This window comes from Xiphias gladius, chromosome 19 (genome assembly GCF_016859285.1).
Source record: "Xiphias gladius isolate SHS-SW01 ecotype Sanya breed wild chromosome 19, ASM1685928v1, whole genome shotgun sequence".
NCBI classification, from domain to species: domain Eukaryota; kingdom Metazoa; phylum Chordata; class Actinopteri; order Istiophoriformes; family Xiphiidae; genus Xiphias; species Xiphias gladius.
The window spans coordinates 19,169,562-19,188,787 of NC_053418.1; the positions used below are offsets into that span (position 1 = coordinate 19,169,562).

General features: G+C 39.8%; 1 protein-coding gene across 2 annotated transcripts in view; it reads right to left on the reverse strand.

Annotated features, from left to right (window-relative positions):
* trpm3 (transient receptor potential cation channel, subfamily M, member 3) overlaps positions 1–19,226 on the reverse strand; it is a 128,362-nt gene that overhangs the window by 58,573 nt on the left and 50,563 nt on the right. The gene's annotated exons all lie outside the window — the stretch shown is intronic.

The window sequence follows — 19,226 nt, forward strand, 5'->3', positions numbered from 1 at the left end:
AGCCAGTGGAGTGGTGCATGTGTGAAACTGTGATGCTCTGCATTTGCATCTGCTGCAGGTCTGAATGACAGAATGACTGACTGGAGCCAATTATTTTGCTACCGACACAACGAGAAAGACACTGTGGAGCCACAGAGCTATCCTGGGATACACATGTAGAACAGGATTGGAGACTAATACACATCTGTGTAGATGTCGCCACACATACATGCATGAAGCCTCAATATATACAAACAAGGATAACAGGTGATATGCCATATGCCATATGTAGCAAAACCCTCCCAGAGCTAATAAGAAATGGCACTTTGTCCAGAGTTTTATGATAATAGTAAGAATAATATCAAGTCTGCTTATCTTAGTCAACAGGGCATTATATACCACCAATGTCTCCGTGAGCTTTATCAGTTACCATGGAGTTGTGACAGCACTGAACCGCCTCTGGCACAGTTTACAGTGACCTGTAATTAATAATGCTCCCATCACAATAGACAAGAGTACACTAGCTAATAGGCTACAACTGAATTTTCTTTGACATTTGCTTTATATATCCCACCACAACGCTAACAGACAAAAGTGTTGTTTTGGTAGCATCTGCCTGTATGTGTCTGCTTTCTATCACAGATTGCTGCTACTAGAGAGATAATCTTTACATTATAGACACCTGCCTGCATGCATTTGCATATGACATAAATGTGATTTTTAAATACTGTAGCACATTAATACTTTAATGGTGTTGTAAGTATAACTGGTTATGTTCTGGTAATACAGAATATTACAGTGGTTATGGCAGGAAGCCTGGAAGCTTACAAACTAGATACATTTTATCAAATTAAATATTAAATTTCACTTACTGCATCATTAAGAAAAGTTCCTTTAGGGTTAGTGTTGACAGGAGGAAATACATAAACTGCAGTTACTAGTTTGAAATCTGGATTTAAGTTAATAGGCAACCCCCAAAATCCTGCGAGATCACGAATTCTCATGTGAATGTGAATTTACCAAAATAGAAACTGAGAAATCAAAGAGATCAGGTAATTTATACTGTGATCAGCGGTCAAAGGGGATAGAAACACAGGACAAATACAATAATTTTTACACTCTTACTGACAGCACATCGCAGCTTACTGTCAGCTCACTGTTTTTGGACAGTTTTGTTCTTTTAGTTTTTTGTCCTGCTCATACAGTTGATTACAGTTGTAAAAATCATACATCTCCCTACTGCTAACTGACCCAGATTAGAACGGACTTGGTCCAAATTGTTGTAATTGTAAATCATATTTATATTAAGTCAAACATTCATAACATGTATCCGTAATGTGTGATCAATATCTTTCAGTTTCTTCACTTGTCTGTAATACTTTCATGTGTTGTTGTATACTGATTAACTATGGAAATAAAACAGAATACAGTAAAAAAAAAAAAAAAAAATTATGTATTGCATCCTGTATGATGTAAATGATCTGTTTCTGTGATTATGAGAAAGTTACCATTAGACATTTAAATGCACTACTTTTGACTCAGCTCTTTGTGGTTCAAAGGTTGAACTTCCTGGGTTGACACCGCCATTCCAGGAAGTGGACTATGTCTGTGTGAGGTTTTGTGGCGACGGAGCACAGCCCCAGAGGTCCAGAATAGGGCCGAGTGTCACAACGGGACATTCACAGACAACCAGGAGGACACACAGACCAGACTCCCAAACCCACAGCAGAGGGAACACAACAGCCATGAAAACAAAAGGACAGAGTTTTTTTTTCCTGCTTTTTATTCTGGGAGAGCTGCCCCGGCTCTTCTCCCAGCCAGCAGAGCCGAGAGCTGCTTGTACAGGGCTTTCCCCACCGCCACGGCTACAACAACACACGCCCCATCCGCCTGACTGGCCCTGTCACACCACGGCATGCCAAAACCCACCGCATCTGGCCACAAACAGGCTGAGCCTGCACACAGGCACACTTACCCTAACACCAGACTTCCCACGATTAACCATTCCTCTAGGGGGCTGGGGGGCTGCTTTTAGAGATCACCCTGGCCACAATGACTCAGCAGGCCACAACAACGCCCCCAGCCCCATTCTTTCTCTGACATGCTAAAACTGTGTATTCATCCGCCTGCTCATCCTTTCACAAACTAGATCCATTCATCCATTTCAACAGTTATAGTATACACATTTTCTCCCTCTCCCTGTGTCATAGAGTTGCATCTTTTTCTCCCACACTTCCTCTCATGCTCTGTAGTGTTGCTTATGAGATTTGACATGGTATGATGAGATGGCACATGGCCTGCACTCCATTGTGTAATTAAGATTTATCGGCGGGGTGCAATCACATGCACGCCCACACCGACACAAACACACCTCTGGATAGTGTCTTGTGCAAGTGTGTTTGTGTGTGTGTAAAGAGTGACTGTGCAGTAAAGTGAGCAGCATCTGACAGCTTATTAGGGGTCTTGACTCCATTATACTCAACCTCCACCACCACCACACTTTTTTCCCTGTTCTGGCCCCCCCCATACTATTGCAGGTCCTCTTTGTTATTGGCACTGGCAGGGAGCGGAATTGAGAACCATATCCAATCAACAGCCTAATCTCTCTGCTGTCTTGCTTTTTTTTTTCTCTTTTCCTTTTTACAAACTTAAATGACTCAGCTTTTATATGGGCATATAGGTGGGCATATGGGCAGCCTGTAGCACTTTTACATAGAGCATGTTTTACCATTATATATAAATTTCCTCATCAAGAGTTTAACACAGGTAATATACATTTAACACAGGTAATATGCATATTATCACAACACTCTCCGTTTGTTTTCTGCTACATCTATTCCAAAAAGTGATGAAAGCTAAATTGTCAGCTTTCCCTTTGTGCTGCTTTAAGTCTTCATCTTCTCTTTGTACAACTCTTCACTTGTTACACAGTTAATTTGCTTTTACTGCAAGACAAGTGATAAAAGTAGAAAAGAAAGCTGCCTCCTTTTCTCAAATGCATCTTGATTTTCTATTTTTGGTTAACTTTTATTTTAACTTTATTAAGAATGATATCGTGACTCAGAGAGCTATTGAATTTTTAAACAATCAATCTCAGTAGATGGTGATCACATACATGATAAATCATTGATGGTCCAACAATAGACCATGTTTTTTGGATGAGTATCACAAAAGATACATTCAAGTTACAAGATACAATCTTCTTATATTTGATGCACGTTTAGGGTAAAAAAAAATAATGAAGTCAAGAGCTAAACAAAAGACAGAACCAACATCTTAATGCATATTTAGCTCTTATTCCTATGTGGGCTCCAAATAACTGATTAAATCTTTGGTACTGTACAAGGAGAGATTTTTTCTGTTACTTCAAATTAGTCATCATAAAATGAAATAGATGACATACTACTACTGTAAATACTGATAAATAGATATTTAAAAAAAAAAAAAGAGTTATTTCTCTCAAACAGAGCATCCAGATACATACATGAGAGACTGAGACAATAAAATACTCTATACTATCTTAAACAGAGAACATAGTTTTAGATTTTTCATTTAGGTGAATTACTGTAATAAATACCAAGCAGTTAAAAGTAAAATTAAGAGATGGAAATAGATTGGAGAGATCCTAATTAAAATTTAGAATAGAAATAGTTAGTTTGCCCGATTAAGTGTCAAACAAATCAAAAACAAGTTGTGGTAAAAGGTCTTGAGGTCAATACGAAGTCTGAGCAAAAACTGTAAAGCTCATGTGTCTGATGACTCACCTGTATTTTGTGATGTGCTGCATGGTTGTGGTCATCATAATCAAGGTTGACGATAGTGTTAGAGGCATGGTCCTACCTAGAAACTAAAAATGACTAGATGAACCTGATCAGAGCAAACCTGATCAGGCCACCTCTCAGTTCACAGGCAACTGGTCTACTCTGGAACTATTAGCACTGCTGGAATGTGTATATGTGTGTGTGTGTGTGTGTGTGTGTGTGTGTGTGTGTGTGTGTGTGTGTGTGTGTGTGTGTGTGTGTGTGTGTGTGTGTGTGTGTGTGTGTGTGTGTGTGTGTTAGTGTGTTTTCGTGGTGCTGAAGGTACACACTAAGTATATCCTGAAGCTCTCCTACTAAACTACTCTTTACTTATCTCTCACAGTCTTCTTCCCACTCCCAACTCCAAACAGATAAGCCAAGACGTAAAAGTATACGTATAAAATAAAAAATCTCACATCATGACTTAGCTAGTTAACAATCTATACGTAATACCACAATAGAATCGGACCTCTCCTAAATATATAAAAGCTCTGTAGCCTCTCCAGAAAACAGCGTGCTTAGAGAATGAACTGCTGTCCTCTACTTCAGCACCTCACCTGTTTTACATTTAAATTAAAGTTGGACTGTCAGGCTGTGCGTGTATGTGTGTGTGGCTAGGTGTGTGTGTATGTGAGAGCGAGAGAGAGAGAGAGAGAGAAAGAGAGAGTCATCTCCCTCAGCCACGTTTCTGTTAGAGACCAAGACTGAAGAGGGAGTCTGAATGGCAATAGAGCCTATTAGGTGGAGCAATATGACATTTGTCGAGCCTGCTCACCATCCTTATTTTGTCCTAAATGACAGACGCACATACACACATTTGTGTAAATGAGCTTTTGCCATTGCACTTGCGGTTTTCCTGCTGTTATTTCGCAGTATAAGGGTAGTTTCCTACCTGTTTTCTTCAAGGGGATTAACAGACTTGTAGATAATACAGACCAGTCTTAATTAGCAGGAGCAGTGGGGGAAACCAGGAACATAAGACTGTAATCTGAACTAAATGAAGTCTAACAATGCAAAAGCAGGAAAATCACAGAAAGGAGAAAGAATGTACTTTCCAGAAACTGTAATCCTATTTAATGTAAAAACACACACGCACACACACACACACACACACACACACACACACACACACACACACACACACACACACACACACACACACACACACACACACACACACACACACGCACCAACAACAAAATGTGAATGTAAGTGCAATCATCAGAAACAAAACTGCTTCCCCAGATCTGCTGTAAATCTAATCCTTATGTATTCAGTGACCTACTCTGTTTAGAGGAGTGCACCTGAGCACATGAGCTTATACACATGCATATTACCGGTATACAAACGTAACAGCTTTGTAAAGACTGCTCAGTGAACAGCATTTGCACACAAACACACTCCGTTCGCCATCTAAGACAGTCAGCTACATACATAGCATAGTAACGTGTAATTTCAGAGACAACTTCGACATTTTGATATCATTAATCAATGCCCCTATAAATTTATTGCTATTATGTGATGAACCTGATGAAGCCAGTGGTGAAAAACATTGTTCGCATGGCTGCACTCGGGGTATTGTGATATGCTTTCTTTTCTTTTCTTTTTTTTTTGAATGACATAGGCCAGATCTATCCTCTTACCAACAGTCAAACATTTCTGACAGTATTTTAATGGCCCAAGATCAAATCAGTCCCCTGACATCAACTACAACCCCAAATCTTCTGTTAAGTCAGAACTGTTTTGCAACACATCGGTTGTGTTGTGTATATGGAAATATACAGGAAAGTCACATAAAATACCGTACAGAATGACATATGGCCTGTACTGTATGAACACTTGTGCTGTAGAAAGCAGTTTTTGCTGCCATATGCAAGCAAACAGCATGTAGTGAAATGAAATGTCTCTGGTAAGTAGTGTATGTAGTATGTTGTTTTACTGCCAGTACAGTTATCACTTAAAAGCTTACCCTCAAAAGCAGGCTGTCCTGCAAATCTACATTTTGCATGGAACCAGAAATGTATGTTACTGGTAAAAGCACATAGCAGCTACTTCTCTTAATAGCATTTGGATAAGTGACAGAAAAATATAACATATTGAGGTACAGTTTGCAGTGTAAAGATGTCTCTTGCACACAATACCCTGTTGAGCCAAGTTGTTGGATTTTACATAGAAAGAAAAGATGCTGTCTTTCTTGATACTTGTGTTCTCGCCTTTACAGCAGGTTTATGTAGACACCACCGGGTTAATTCCAGTGAACTGCAGCAATTTACAAAATGGACACATAGTCAGTGACTATGTGTTCATTCAGTTCATTCAGTGACAGTTTCACAAACTGTCATGACCAAAAGTTTACAAAACAGTTTAGGCAAGAATTTTTAAAACACACTTAATCACATGCAAATAATCGGCTTAAGTCAGGTTGAGACAACTCAAACTAAGGCTGTACAACAAAACCAGTGTACGTTCAATCCAAATATACCCTCTCATACAACTCCTGGGGATTTCACTTTTCAAATAATCAAGTTTGAACAAAGTCAAACTAACATGAATGCATCCCATATAACATAATGCGCCCACCTTGCGATGTCCATGCATCAGTGGTCAGATAGTGTCTTATCTTTCAGTACAGTCTATTAACTTTCTAGTGTGGCGTCATACCACTGCCACTGTCAAGACACTACAGCCTTACCTTTGTTTGGAATTTAACTGTCTGAGGTGAAGAATACACAATAATTCCACACACCCTTCTTCTCAGATGCTTCTGTGTCATGACTATCCAATCTGCATGATTTTGCTTAGTGTCCCTCTGCTGGACCACAAGGCAAATGGTCTGTTGCACTTATAGACTGTTAATTTTGAGTTTGAACAGTTCAAAATATTTAATTTTTTCACGTGTGAACCAGTATTTGAATTTCAAATACACAGTGACAGCCCTATCAACTCCTGATGTCGAAAACACGCTCAGTTTCTAGACTACTGTCTCATTCATTTCTTTTTGCCTCATTTTCACTGTGAGGAGAAGCACTTCCCTTACTTTTAAGCCTATAACACATTATTTTCTCTGTATGGTATTGAGAGTATTTTTTTCATGTCTAACCAACGGGTATGGCACTTTCAAATTCTCATCTCGTGGTTTAGACCAGGTACAAATAACATAATTCATGGTGACAAATACTGCAGTTAATAATTATGACCATAATTTGGCTTTAAAGAAATTAATGTTTATATGTGAAGAAAAAAGAAAAGAAATGACTGTTGCTTTTATTGACGGTTAACGGTGGTTCGCTAAGGTAAATGAACTTACTCCCTAATGAGCGTTTAATGGACTTGATGGGCACCCTAAACTGATATTTACGATCTAATAGATGAGATGAGCTTCTCAGCAGAGGCCTTTCCTCTACCTTCCACTAAGTCTACTAGATGTGAGCTAGGTGCTTTTATGCACTGATGAGATCCAGATGGAGAAGTTTAGGATGTGTGACTTGGTTAAAATATGGAAATGGCAAATGAAGAAACAGTACGGTAATAAAGAGAAGACATGGCTCTCTATCAGTTCAGACTAAAGCAAATCAGAAGCCCGATAGATGGTTTTACTGACTAGCCATTCTACAACCCAGCTGCAGAACTGTTATTTAAATCCACATACAGTGAATACAAACTGTTTATGAGATTGGTATGCAGAAAAGAAGATCTACTTTTGTTTTGGCCTTGCTCTGGACCCAGGCAGGTCAGAGCAGACGTGAACTGAACTGCACTTGAGTTAAAATAGATTCGCACAGCCATTTCACCTTTCATCTCAATCATACTCATTTACTTAATGTTACTGTGCGTACTTCTCTCTCAGTGTTTATCCCTTCTCTCTCCATCTTTCTCCTCTGTCAAATCCCTTTTTAACCCTATAGAACAACAGCTAGAAGCAAACAATGCACACCATGTGTAACCCCACAGATGGGTGATATTTTATACGATGACCTTCACAAGATATACTGTCTTGGGCAAGTAAATGCATTGGTGAAGTGCACTAGTTTATGACTCAATGGTTGATCCAGAACCACAAGCACTTATGTCAGCTCCATGTACTTCCCTACATTAAAGGTGAGGTCATTGCCTCTAAAGGCAACCTTATGAATGGGGAGAACCATTTATGCAAGTGAACACTGAATTTACGTTCACACATACACGCACACGTTCGTGCTCTCTCTCTTCTCCCTCTTCTCTCTCTCACCCTCTCTCCATCTGACACACACACACACACACATGCGCACACAAAATGAATTTTTCCACTTGTTTCAGCACTTTTCCGCTTACGAGAGATTTGAAGTATAAACCAAAAATGTTTTACAGAACCCACTTATTATGTGTGCGTGAATGTGTCATGTGTGCATTCATGGGTCAAGCGGGCTTATCCTGTCATATTGAGGTACTTTCTTACAAAATTACCAAAACACAAAACAACCAACTATGAACTGCAGGCTCTTTGCCAGTTACGCACCATAGACTGAGTCTCAGTCGAAACCAGCATTTTCCACCTCTGCTCACCAGCTCTTCTCCAGTCTGGTAGACGGGAGGACAGTTGTAAAAAAGGATAAAAACACAATACAAACAAACAAGACTCTCTCAGTCAAAACATTTCTTTTCCTTTTGTGCTAAATTACAAAACAGCAAATACACAAGATAACCAAGCGCAGATTGGGGGTTCTATAAACATGTGTATGTGTGTGTGTGGGTGTGTTACAACTGAGAAAACCTTCAATCCCAGCCAACCTTTTCCACCTCTATTCAGCAGCTCTCCTAATGTCTGGTAGTCTGTTAGACACACAAGATAACCCAGTGCAGCCCAAACAGAACCCTGTCAACTCTCTTTTCCCAATTAAGTGTAAAATTCAAGGTAAGCAGCACTTTCGATGCAAACACCCAGTATAGTCAAACTTCTCATAGTACCAGTGACAGAAAGAATCATGAACTTATAAACACAAGATTTAGACTGAAGACTTCTGCCTCCTGCGGCAATTGCCCACAATTTCATCATGCATACTATGTCGACCAATTACAACCATGTAAAAAACAAATTTAAAAAATGTGCTTAGTTAAATGCCAAACATTAATAAGCACTAAAAATACACATGGAACATTTATTTAAATCTTGTAATTTGTTAAGTGCCACTGGGGTTCTTTGTTTTAATCTAACACTGCATGAATTCACCCTATGCAAAATAAAGCTGCTGAATAACAAGCCTGCCAATGTTCTCCCTTAGCGCTTAACAGAACATATCGTATTACCTTCTTAAAAATGGCAAACAAAGCACTTTACACTTAGAAGACTGGCTTTTATTTTCTCCTTAGATGTTACTTTCAAAGAAATTCATGCAGCTGATTTAAGGAGGCACAGTTCACATAAATATTGTAAGAGATTACAGAGTTATCATTTTAATAGATGAAGACTGGGTAACATAAGATGCTATAAATCCTCTCCTCAAACTTAAACAGCCTTCAAAGGCTGCTGAACACATTTACATTCAACTTCACTGTTTGGGTTTTCATACTGTAACTCAATGATCTATAATCATTCACCACATCAAGGACAATGTCAGTGTATAGTTATCTGTGTCTGACCCTTCCATTCAATGACCTTGAGGTAACTTTCATTGAAATTATCTGGAGATTTCTGTTTTCCTGATGGAAGTTTTTATGGCAGTTGCACTGAGGTTTATGGAGTGACTTAAATGTAATTTATGGATTTCACTGCAGCTATATAATGTCATACAAAACAAAAGAGTATAGATAGAGTAAAACCCTTAAAGTAGCATTTCTATTTCATCAGCTCTGTATGTACTATCTGATTTATATAAAATTTAATCAAAACACTAAATACCCCTCAAAAAATAAATCACCCTCCTCAACATTTCATACATTAATGGCTTTCTACGAAACAGACCTTAGTGCATTTCGCCATTGTGACACGTATTCTTGGAAAATTACTGTAAATCAAAATGCAATATAAAAAGGGTAAATAAAGATTGTCAGAAATCCTATGGTGAAGTTGTGTGAGGGTGGTGGATAGAAATGTTAGAGAGAAATGGAGATCAACAGTGAGAGAAGAATAAAAGGAACAGTGTAGTTGAGTGTGGCAGAGAACACCCAAGTAAATGAGAAAGTGATTTATTTATTTTTTTTTAAACGGACAAAGAAGCATATGCATGTAGTCTTGTCACCTGTAGTTTGGATCGCACCAATTTCATCCAAGGAACTGGTACTGGCACAGGTACTGACCTTATTACTATAAGCCTTGTGGGTATCTACCAAATGAGACCCCTCTACATAAAATACACTTTCTCTGTCCATGTTGTTATAAAATACAGAGTTTCAACTATCAGTTACATTCAGTCAGTTGTGGCAGTCTTTAGCGCTATAGCAATCTCTGGCCTCCTTTTAACTTACATAAAAATCATAGATACAAGCTCCATTCAGTGAGGTACACAGATTTAAAATTTGTGAAAAAGAGATAATTGGTATCAGATTGGTATGGTTTGGATCAGTGCCTCCCTAGCTGTGATCTGCAGAAATTTTGTGTTGCAAATTTGTACTTTGTACTGTTTTTATGATAATGCATGGGGGATATTGTCTTTCATGTAGATAAATATTTTATGCACTGTTTGACACTAAGGCAGACTATAATAGAACAATGGAAAAAAATTCAAAGATGCTGACAGAAGAAAAATCCTGTATTACCATTTTTCCTGAAAGGGTAAACAAGATATGTAAGTTCATCACATAACACTGAAAGTATTTATGTATGTATACTGCACATTGTTGCTCAGACAAGATCAATCCTCAGCAACAACAGGTCATTATCACACCAGCTGAGCACCTTATAATTCAGCACACAACATCAAATGCAAAGTGAATGAGGGAAAGAATTGTTAAAGAGTATGTTTTACAATGTGCTTGCGCATGCATCCGTTTTCTTCTGCTAGACTGCTGTGTATTAATACGCGCTTACTTTTGTACTTGTGCGCATGTGCGGGTGTTTTGAATGCGTGAGTGTAATGAGAGAATGCTTGCTTGTTTTAGCTCCCGTCGTTTTCAATCCATCTTCTAAGGCTAGAATAAGCAGCTCTCTTTCCCACAGGCCTCCGCTAAGCCTGGCTGAGCATCTGGCCATGCGGGCTCTAATCAACATTGGCATGGCCATTCTGTCTGTGACAGAGGGGGAAAGGGGGAGAAAGGTTCACACTTTGGGGGGTTGGAGATGGGGGGCTGATGTCAGCATGAAAGGAGATGAGGAGGAGGGAAGGGGTAGGTAGAAAGTGGACAAGATGGAAGCAGAGGTAGGTTGGAGAGATAAGAGATGAGGGAGAGTTGAAGGTGGGTGAGTTGGTGGTGAGAACAAAAAAAAGAAGGCACAGAGGGAGAGAAGAGGGGAAAGCTTGGAAGATGTGACATAAATTGTGTTGTATCGGTGAGATTGTGTGAGAGACATGAGGGGTAAAATACCACGTGAGAAAGAGAAAATGTAGAGGTCAGGAAGGGGAAAGAATGGCAGGAGAGAGAACTGGGAAGTGACAGCAATTGTCAGAGTTAGCTGAAGTGGACAAGACTGAAGACAGATGAAAAAGAATAAAAGGAAGAGTCAGGGGCCAGGTTCAAGCAGATTAGGATTTTTTTTTTTAAAGCAACAGTAATAGAAAAGCAGTAGAAAAGGTGGAATTAGAGAGACAGAGGAGTGAGCAGGGAAAAGAAATAGACTGACAGAGAGGAGAGATAAGCTCCAGTATCCATTCTGTCTGTGTCAAGATATGGGCAGAGAAGTTTCAAACCTCACATCAGGAGAAATGAGAAGCCAGCAGAGACGGAGAGTGATGAAAGAGAGAGTGAGTGGCAACGAGTCAACCAGCCAGTGAACTGCAGTCAGTCTAATGATCACACGGCATTTTAGTTAACCATGGTTTGAGTGACACCTTTCAAGCAGCCTGTAAGAAGGGATGGTGGATATTGTAATAGTCAGGGGCCAGTGAAATGAAATAGAAAGAAGAAATAGAGAGGTTGTGTTCAGGTTTTTTTGATGGTGGTGTTGTTAGGTAGGTGTGTTAGCACTAAGCTTTGATGTGCAGTTTTGGATAGCGTTGTTATGTTGGGTTGTCATGTTGTATCTTGATGTGTTTTCTGTTATGTCATTTTGACTTCCATTTCCATTGTGCTTTGTAAGTTCATATTTCATTCACTCATTTCCTTCACTTCATTCATTCAGTCTGACATTGTGTTTATGTTAACCAATTTTTTGTTGCGGGGGGGGGTGTTTTGATTTGTTTTGCCCTAACCAATCAGCAGCGAGAGACGGATCTATCCGACTAACGTCATTTTCAGTCAACCTGCAAGTTTTGGACAGGGTTTCTGCAGGGTTAAACAAGGTAAAATTAAAACTTTGTATAGCTCTTTTTAACACCACATAGGATGCAATTTAATTCTTGTTTCACAGTCATACTGTTCAATGCATGAAAGTACAATGTAAAACCAGTAAAGATGGTATGGCCTAGAGTTTACTATTATTATATCAAGTTTTTTCAGTACTTACCAGAACTATATAACATTAATTCCTAATAATCTAACCGATTAAAGAGATCTGGACCCGAATATGTGACAGAAAATGGATGGCTGGATTAGCATTAATGAAAAATTCTAAATTACACTTGCCCACTGCGAGACAATGAGCTGCCTAACTACTGTAGCAAGCGGTAGTGAGTCTTTGCTACAGGTCTGATGTTACTGACTGACACTCAACCAAAAAAGATTGAAATGCCTCCTGCAGCCCAATCCAATGTCGAAACAGTCCCACTTTCAATTTAGAGATGTGTAACATCTCCCAACAGCCAATCAGATACAAAATTTTTTTATAACTCACAGTACCAACTATGGCAGGCAAGAGAAAATATTAAAGACTTTTGCTAATGAAATTCAACACTTTTTAATACATTTTAAGGCCTTTCTTGAGGAAAATAATTTCAATGCTTTTTAAGACTATACAAGACCTGTAGACAACCTGTACGGAAACGGTTTCTAGGAGCAGTTCACCAAACGGTTCTCATGAAGGTCCAAGAAATATGTCGACATAAACGCTGTTATTTCCATAAGTTGACTTTCTACAGCGTATACAGGTTTGTCAATGTCTTCCAAACTTGTCACCAATTTACGGCCATTTTTCAGTTGCTATTTTTCACAGATGTTGCTAGCTTGCTAGTTAAGAAGGAAGTTGAGGTCACCATTCTTAATCTTACTTGCCCCGCTCCGATTGGTGAATTATTTCTACAGCTTGTGGTAACAGCTGTCAATGGTAACAACAACAACAGACCCATTTGAATCTCTGAATTAATAAGAGATGTGGGAGACAATTCAGATATCTGGCGCCAGGCTATGCCACCCATTGTACTTTTACAAAATTTGCTGCTTACATTTAGCTGTTTTCTTTCTCTGTATTCTTTTTAGCTTCATATTGTATCTCTAACTGTCCAGCACTGTTGTACTACTACTACTCATCATTCTGTGGCTTTTGCTGTTCCACAAAATAATCCGCTGTTTATCACACCACCTGCAATATGACTTGGGCACTCTGCATTTTACTGCCATTATCATGAAGTGCCACATCAAACCCAAAACAAGAGCTGTTGCAGTCCACTGTGGTGTGTTATGAGTGTATCTGTGTGTGTGTGGCAGACCAGCACTAGAGCACTGTGGTGAAGGTGCAGGTGCTGAGGTGGCTCAGGCCAAGGGCTGTGAAATTGCTTCTCGTGCAACCACTGTATTCTAGCAAAAAGGTAGACTTAATGTGTGTGTCTGTGGAAAAGACAGACGGCAAGAGAAAGAGAGAAAAGGGGACATACTACAGAATCTGGGAAAGGCTGCAATAACGTGATTTGTGCCATAAAGGCTCACATTGACTGACTCTGCCCCTGTCTGTTCTCTTCCACCACATCTTATATTGTCCTTCCAAGCTCTCACTCTTTGTTTTCGCTTTCACCAATTTATGATGGATGTATTTCTCAGATCAGGTGTACATGGCCAATAATCCATTTTTAATATCACAACCAGCAGAGTGATCACATAGTGATTAAGATGTGGTTCCATTAGCACGACTCACATTCTTTCTGCGAGGAAGTCCAGTGTTCTTCAGGCAGCAGTCAGATATGTCAAATGGCTTTCTGAAATCTCTAACACAGTCATAGATATTGTGAAGCACAGAAGCCTTTTTTCTTCATTGTCATCGATAGCTGTTTGAGATCTAATGGTGCATAGTTGTGTGATCAAGTGCTCTGACTAAACAATATTAACGTAGTTGGAATAAATGAAGGCTCCAAAGAGAAAGAAAAGATCTTCTGTTCTGAAATAAATGTCGGAGAAATTACTCCTTTTTAAGTGTAGCAGAGTGTGCCTGTGTCTAACCATCCAAGAAAAAAAGAAGACATAATTTCCCACATTCAACATCTCCTTTTTGCAACACAAGTGGAATATGGATCTCAATGTTTTTCAACAGAACAGAACTTGTATTTATGGTTACTGAACTGAAGCAGAAATGAGCAGTTAAATCCATTTATCACAATTACAGAGAGGCATACACAGCGTGGTCACACAAATATACGGTACAAGACTCACACACAGACACACAAACACACACAATACTTGACTCTCTTCTCTCTCTCTGTCTCTCTCCCTGTTGTTTTTAGCACAGCGGGAACAGCTGACAAGTTTCCTCTTCTGGCATGCAATCCGTATTATTTAACAAACACACACATGCAAAACACACAAATAAAAAAAACCTTCTACCAAAGCCAATAGTAGTCTACCCAGGCCTTTTCATTACACCAAAATAAATTCAACCCTCTGTCTTATTAGAATCTAATCATTAAGCCTGTATTGAATTATAGATCTCCTCCTTCGTATGCCTCTCGCTGGAACCTTTTTCCAATCAATAAGCAGTTTGGCTGCTTGGTAAACTCAATCTGACTCTCACAACTGAGAGGGACAGAGCGAGTGGATCCACAGATAGGTAGACAGGATGGGAGGTAGGGAGAGGAAGGAAGTCACAGCTCGTCCCCTCTGGCCAAAACGCATTGTGCCAGTTTTGGCTGTGTTGCCAGAGAGAGAGGGGTGTTTGCTGGGTGTGGGGGTCGGAGCATGTGGGTGGAAGATGCAGGGATGTAAGAGGCATTCATTACTGTCTAATGAACTAGCAGGTAATACTCAAGTCACTGAACCTTTTCAGTTTTCCTTTTCAGTATCCATTCCTCACTCCCACCTCTCTCTAGTTATTTGTCCATTTATCCACTGACAACATCCCCATAAACTCCATGATCCACTCCATGCCCCTTCTTTTCACTCCCTGTTACACATTGTTTCAATCCCCATCATCCACTTCACCTTCCACCATTATTCTCAATACATTCTCCCGCCCTTTCTTTTCTTTTCTTTTCTCTCCCTCCCTCCATCCCCTCTTCGGTTTCTCTGCAGACCACATCAGCACCACTGACACAGATCCCGGCAGGGCAGGATGGTGTTACCATGGATACTGAAAACTAGGAGGTACCCCCCCCCCCTTTGCTTCCTGTGCCCCCTCCCCTAGCCCCCCAGGCATAGCTGGGAACTGGAGAGGGGGTCTCTGGAGCATGCCCATGTGCATCAGCACACTGATACGACAGCAAGCGCACATACACATTCAGAGAAAAAGATAACAAAGAATAATTATAAATTTGCCTAACAATGTTTCCCTGACAGGCTTATGGAAATATATGAAACATATAGAAATAGTGTGAATAGTGTGAATATTAATGAAAGGAATATTAATGACAAAGGATCAGACCGTTTCTGTATCTGTTCATCTGTCTATCAAACATGATTCTGTGTGTCAGGTGATATTTGACAAGCCTGGGAGGGACAGTGCCCTATCACACTGTATCCCAGCATTTATAAAATGACAGCTGATTGGCATTAAGAGAGCAGGTGCTGAAATTAAAGGTTAAAAAATTTAACTTATATCTCAGAAAGAATTGATTCTGATGATGGACAGACAGAAACATTTGTGGAAAAGAAGTTAACAAAAGAGAAACTGATCACATATAACAATGACACACAATTGGTGATGTTTTTTACAGGTGTCTTATGAGTCTCATATTTCCAGTTTATTTTAATTGTTCTTCTGTATATTTCTAAGATTGATCATGGAGGCTAGACTTATTTTAGTTGCAAGAGGATTTGTGAACTGAACTCTACATGTAGGAACCACAAAGATACTGAGTGTCTCCAACCATTTCATTTTTTGTTTGTGCTGTACTGTCACCTTAAAAGTGCTACACAATGCTGTTATCATGGCAACAGAGGCTCAGTTTAACAAATTATTGTATGCTGACATTTCTGAGACATGCTCTTTTCCATGGAAAAGCTGTCTGAACAGTAATGGTGCTGTCTATCAGAGGTGTGGGAAGATCAGGGTACATATGACTATATCTTTGCTTTGCCAACTGTTGTTCACAATTCAGCTTTTTCTAAATAATTGGTCAAAAAAATGCATATGTGTTTAACAACCTAGATCTCATGGGAGATGATCTTTACACAGACCTTAGCAATTTCAAAGAAATAAACACTCAAGTGTACATTTTTCTACACATTTCTACTGCTGCTTAATTAAAAAAATTTTAAAAATTCATTTTTTACATATGGCCTGAACAACTGGAAACACACACATACATACTAAAATTTCATCCAGGTGAATCCAATGAAGCCATATACCATAGATGATTTATAGACATTGTATTCACTTTTACATGTATTTCAAATAATACCTGTTGTTTGGAAGATTGAAAGTCTACAGGAGGACTGTAGCATTAGCCAGAAACTCATCCGTGGGAATCAGATCTACTTTGTCTGTGTTTGCACACAGACTCAATCATGTACTGTATCTGTGGTCAAAACTACACTGACAGAAAGTTCTTCACTGAGACTTGAGCATTAATCCTATTGTCCCTCTCCTAGTCTCTCTACTGAGGGAGAGTGAGGCATTAAAAAGCCTAAATGCCTTATACTGAGACAGTGCGCCAGCATGGTACAGAATGAGATACAAACGTACAGTTCGGTACAGAAGGCCTTGTTCTAAATGTGCTTAATTACTAAGGTAGTTAAGATTAAGAAAATGAAGATGAGCTAAATAACAGTTTTTGTTGTTTGCTAGTTCCACGGACACATCACAACCTCTGATAACAGTTGCTCATGGTGCCACATGTTACATGTGTCGCAAATGTGTGGAAATTTTGGATTCGACACTCAACAAAATTATTGTTACACACCCACTATTCACTGGGTTGCATATACTATACTGTATAGGAGCACACATACAACCACTCTCCCTACTTTTCTGTTCATCTGCCTCCCCATGTGCATGTCTTCTTTCCTGTTTCCAGAAAGTTGGCAGTACAACAGAAAGTCTAAAAAAAAAAAGAATTCTACTGTGCTTATAGCATCCAAACAACTTTGACTTTCGAGGAGCTTTGCTTCACAACTTAATGAAGTATAACTTTTTTTAATCACAGCAAGGGGGAATTTGCCTAAAGGGAAGCTGATAACCACTCTACAATATCTTCCGCATTGTCATTAGCAGGCCCGTTCTCCTGGGTCTTACATGGCAGGTGACTTCTTAGTCGGCGGGAGAGGTTGTTATTTTACTAACTGCTGTTATGTGTGCCTTGTAGCAGTGCTACATTGCTTTCAGGATGAATAAAAGGTGCAGTGATGTCTCTGACCCCAAGGTCCTTGGGTGAAAGGTTTCTGGTCTCACCAGTAGCTGCTATTGACCAGAGTATCACATAAGCCTCAATCCATTAAATATGAGATTCTACCTGTACAGTAGCTCTCCTGTTTTTCACCACCAGCTCTCTGCAAAGACTCAGAGTAAAATCAAGTTCAATCAAGTAACTCTGTAGAGAGGTATCTATGTACATGGCAAGAGCCAGTCAAACTTGGTCAAAAATAAATCTGGTGACAGCTCTAATGCCTTTCATGCCAGCACAGACAACTTCCCCTGTTTTTAGACAGAGGGGAAATACCGGACATAAGAATTGATCTTGTCAGAATTTGAAGCAGGCTGACAGTAGAGATACCCTGAGGGGTGGTCACTGTTTAACCACTTGGGCTGGAGCAACAGGCACAGGAGAGGACATGAGAGGAGGCTGCTCAAGCTGAAAGAGGATAACAAGATGACCAGCTTAGGGACAATAAGGGGAACTAAGAATGAGAAGGATGGAAGAGAGAATGACTAACTAGTTTGTAAAGGTAAGACCGCTGCAGGGGTTGGTTGCAAGCCTAGAAATATAAGGGGCTGAGGGAGCAGCAGACAGCATTTCTGACATGAGGGCAGAAGTAGTAGAAGAGAAGTTACGCAAGAAACAAGGAAAGGGGGACTTGTCCAAAGGAGTAAGAGTGATGAGACTGGCAATGGGAAGGAAAATTAAGCTGGAAGCAGGGAGGCTGGAAGTGAAATGAAGAGGTCTTCCATATGTAAAACTGTTGCAGAGGGGAGTGTGGTCTCTAGAGGACAGGATAGCAGGAGGAATAAAAAATGACAGAGACTGTGGGAAAGGAGTAGAGCAGTAGAGAATGGTATACATTAATATGCAAAAGAGAATAATATGAATGATATTTGTCAGAGTGCAGATTTTTTCTTTATAGATGATCTGAGAGTTGAGCTGAGAAGTAAGAATCTAGTACTGTTTAAAGTTTCATAGCACACATTCAGCAATGGGGCTCCCACTTTTTGTGTTAATGCCCCCCCCCCCCCAACGGAGCTAAACTCTGACCATGCAACATCTGGTTTGTAATAGTTGTAATGCCTGGAAAAAAAACTAAAAACTGTGTGGCAGTTACGACGCTTACGTTATTTGTTAAAATGATGTATAAGATTGTCTCATATTGAGACATGATGTGTATTGGGGGTGGGGCTTGGGTGGTGCAGGTAACAGGCATTTACGGCTGCCCTGTTTCAGGTGTGTGTCACCACTGCTGTGTCTAATGAGGAGGAAGTAAGAAGGAAAAAGTGCAGCTGAGCTGGGCCTTAGATTGATAGGGCTATACAGTTCAAAGAGACTAGGGCATAGAGGGCGTACCTTAAGCAACTGAGGCTAGATTGTCTCAGTAGAAGTTTCCGTTCTCTCAGCTGCCACATAGAGGAAGAGTGCTGATAATTAACGACTCAGTAGCTTTGTGGTTGTTACAACTCTAGGTGGTGAAAACATTTGGATCCAATATCAGACAAATATTAGGCTGGACCATCAGCTTTTATCTGAGAAGGCGGAGGAGCTGAGCATTGACGCAGATAACTGAAGAATCTACTATATAAATCTGTTCTGAGGGCTGACCACCTCCTACAGCACACATGTAATGCCAAACAGGCCCCTCTTTAACAACTAT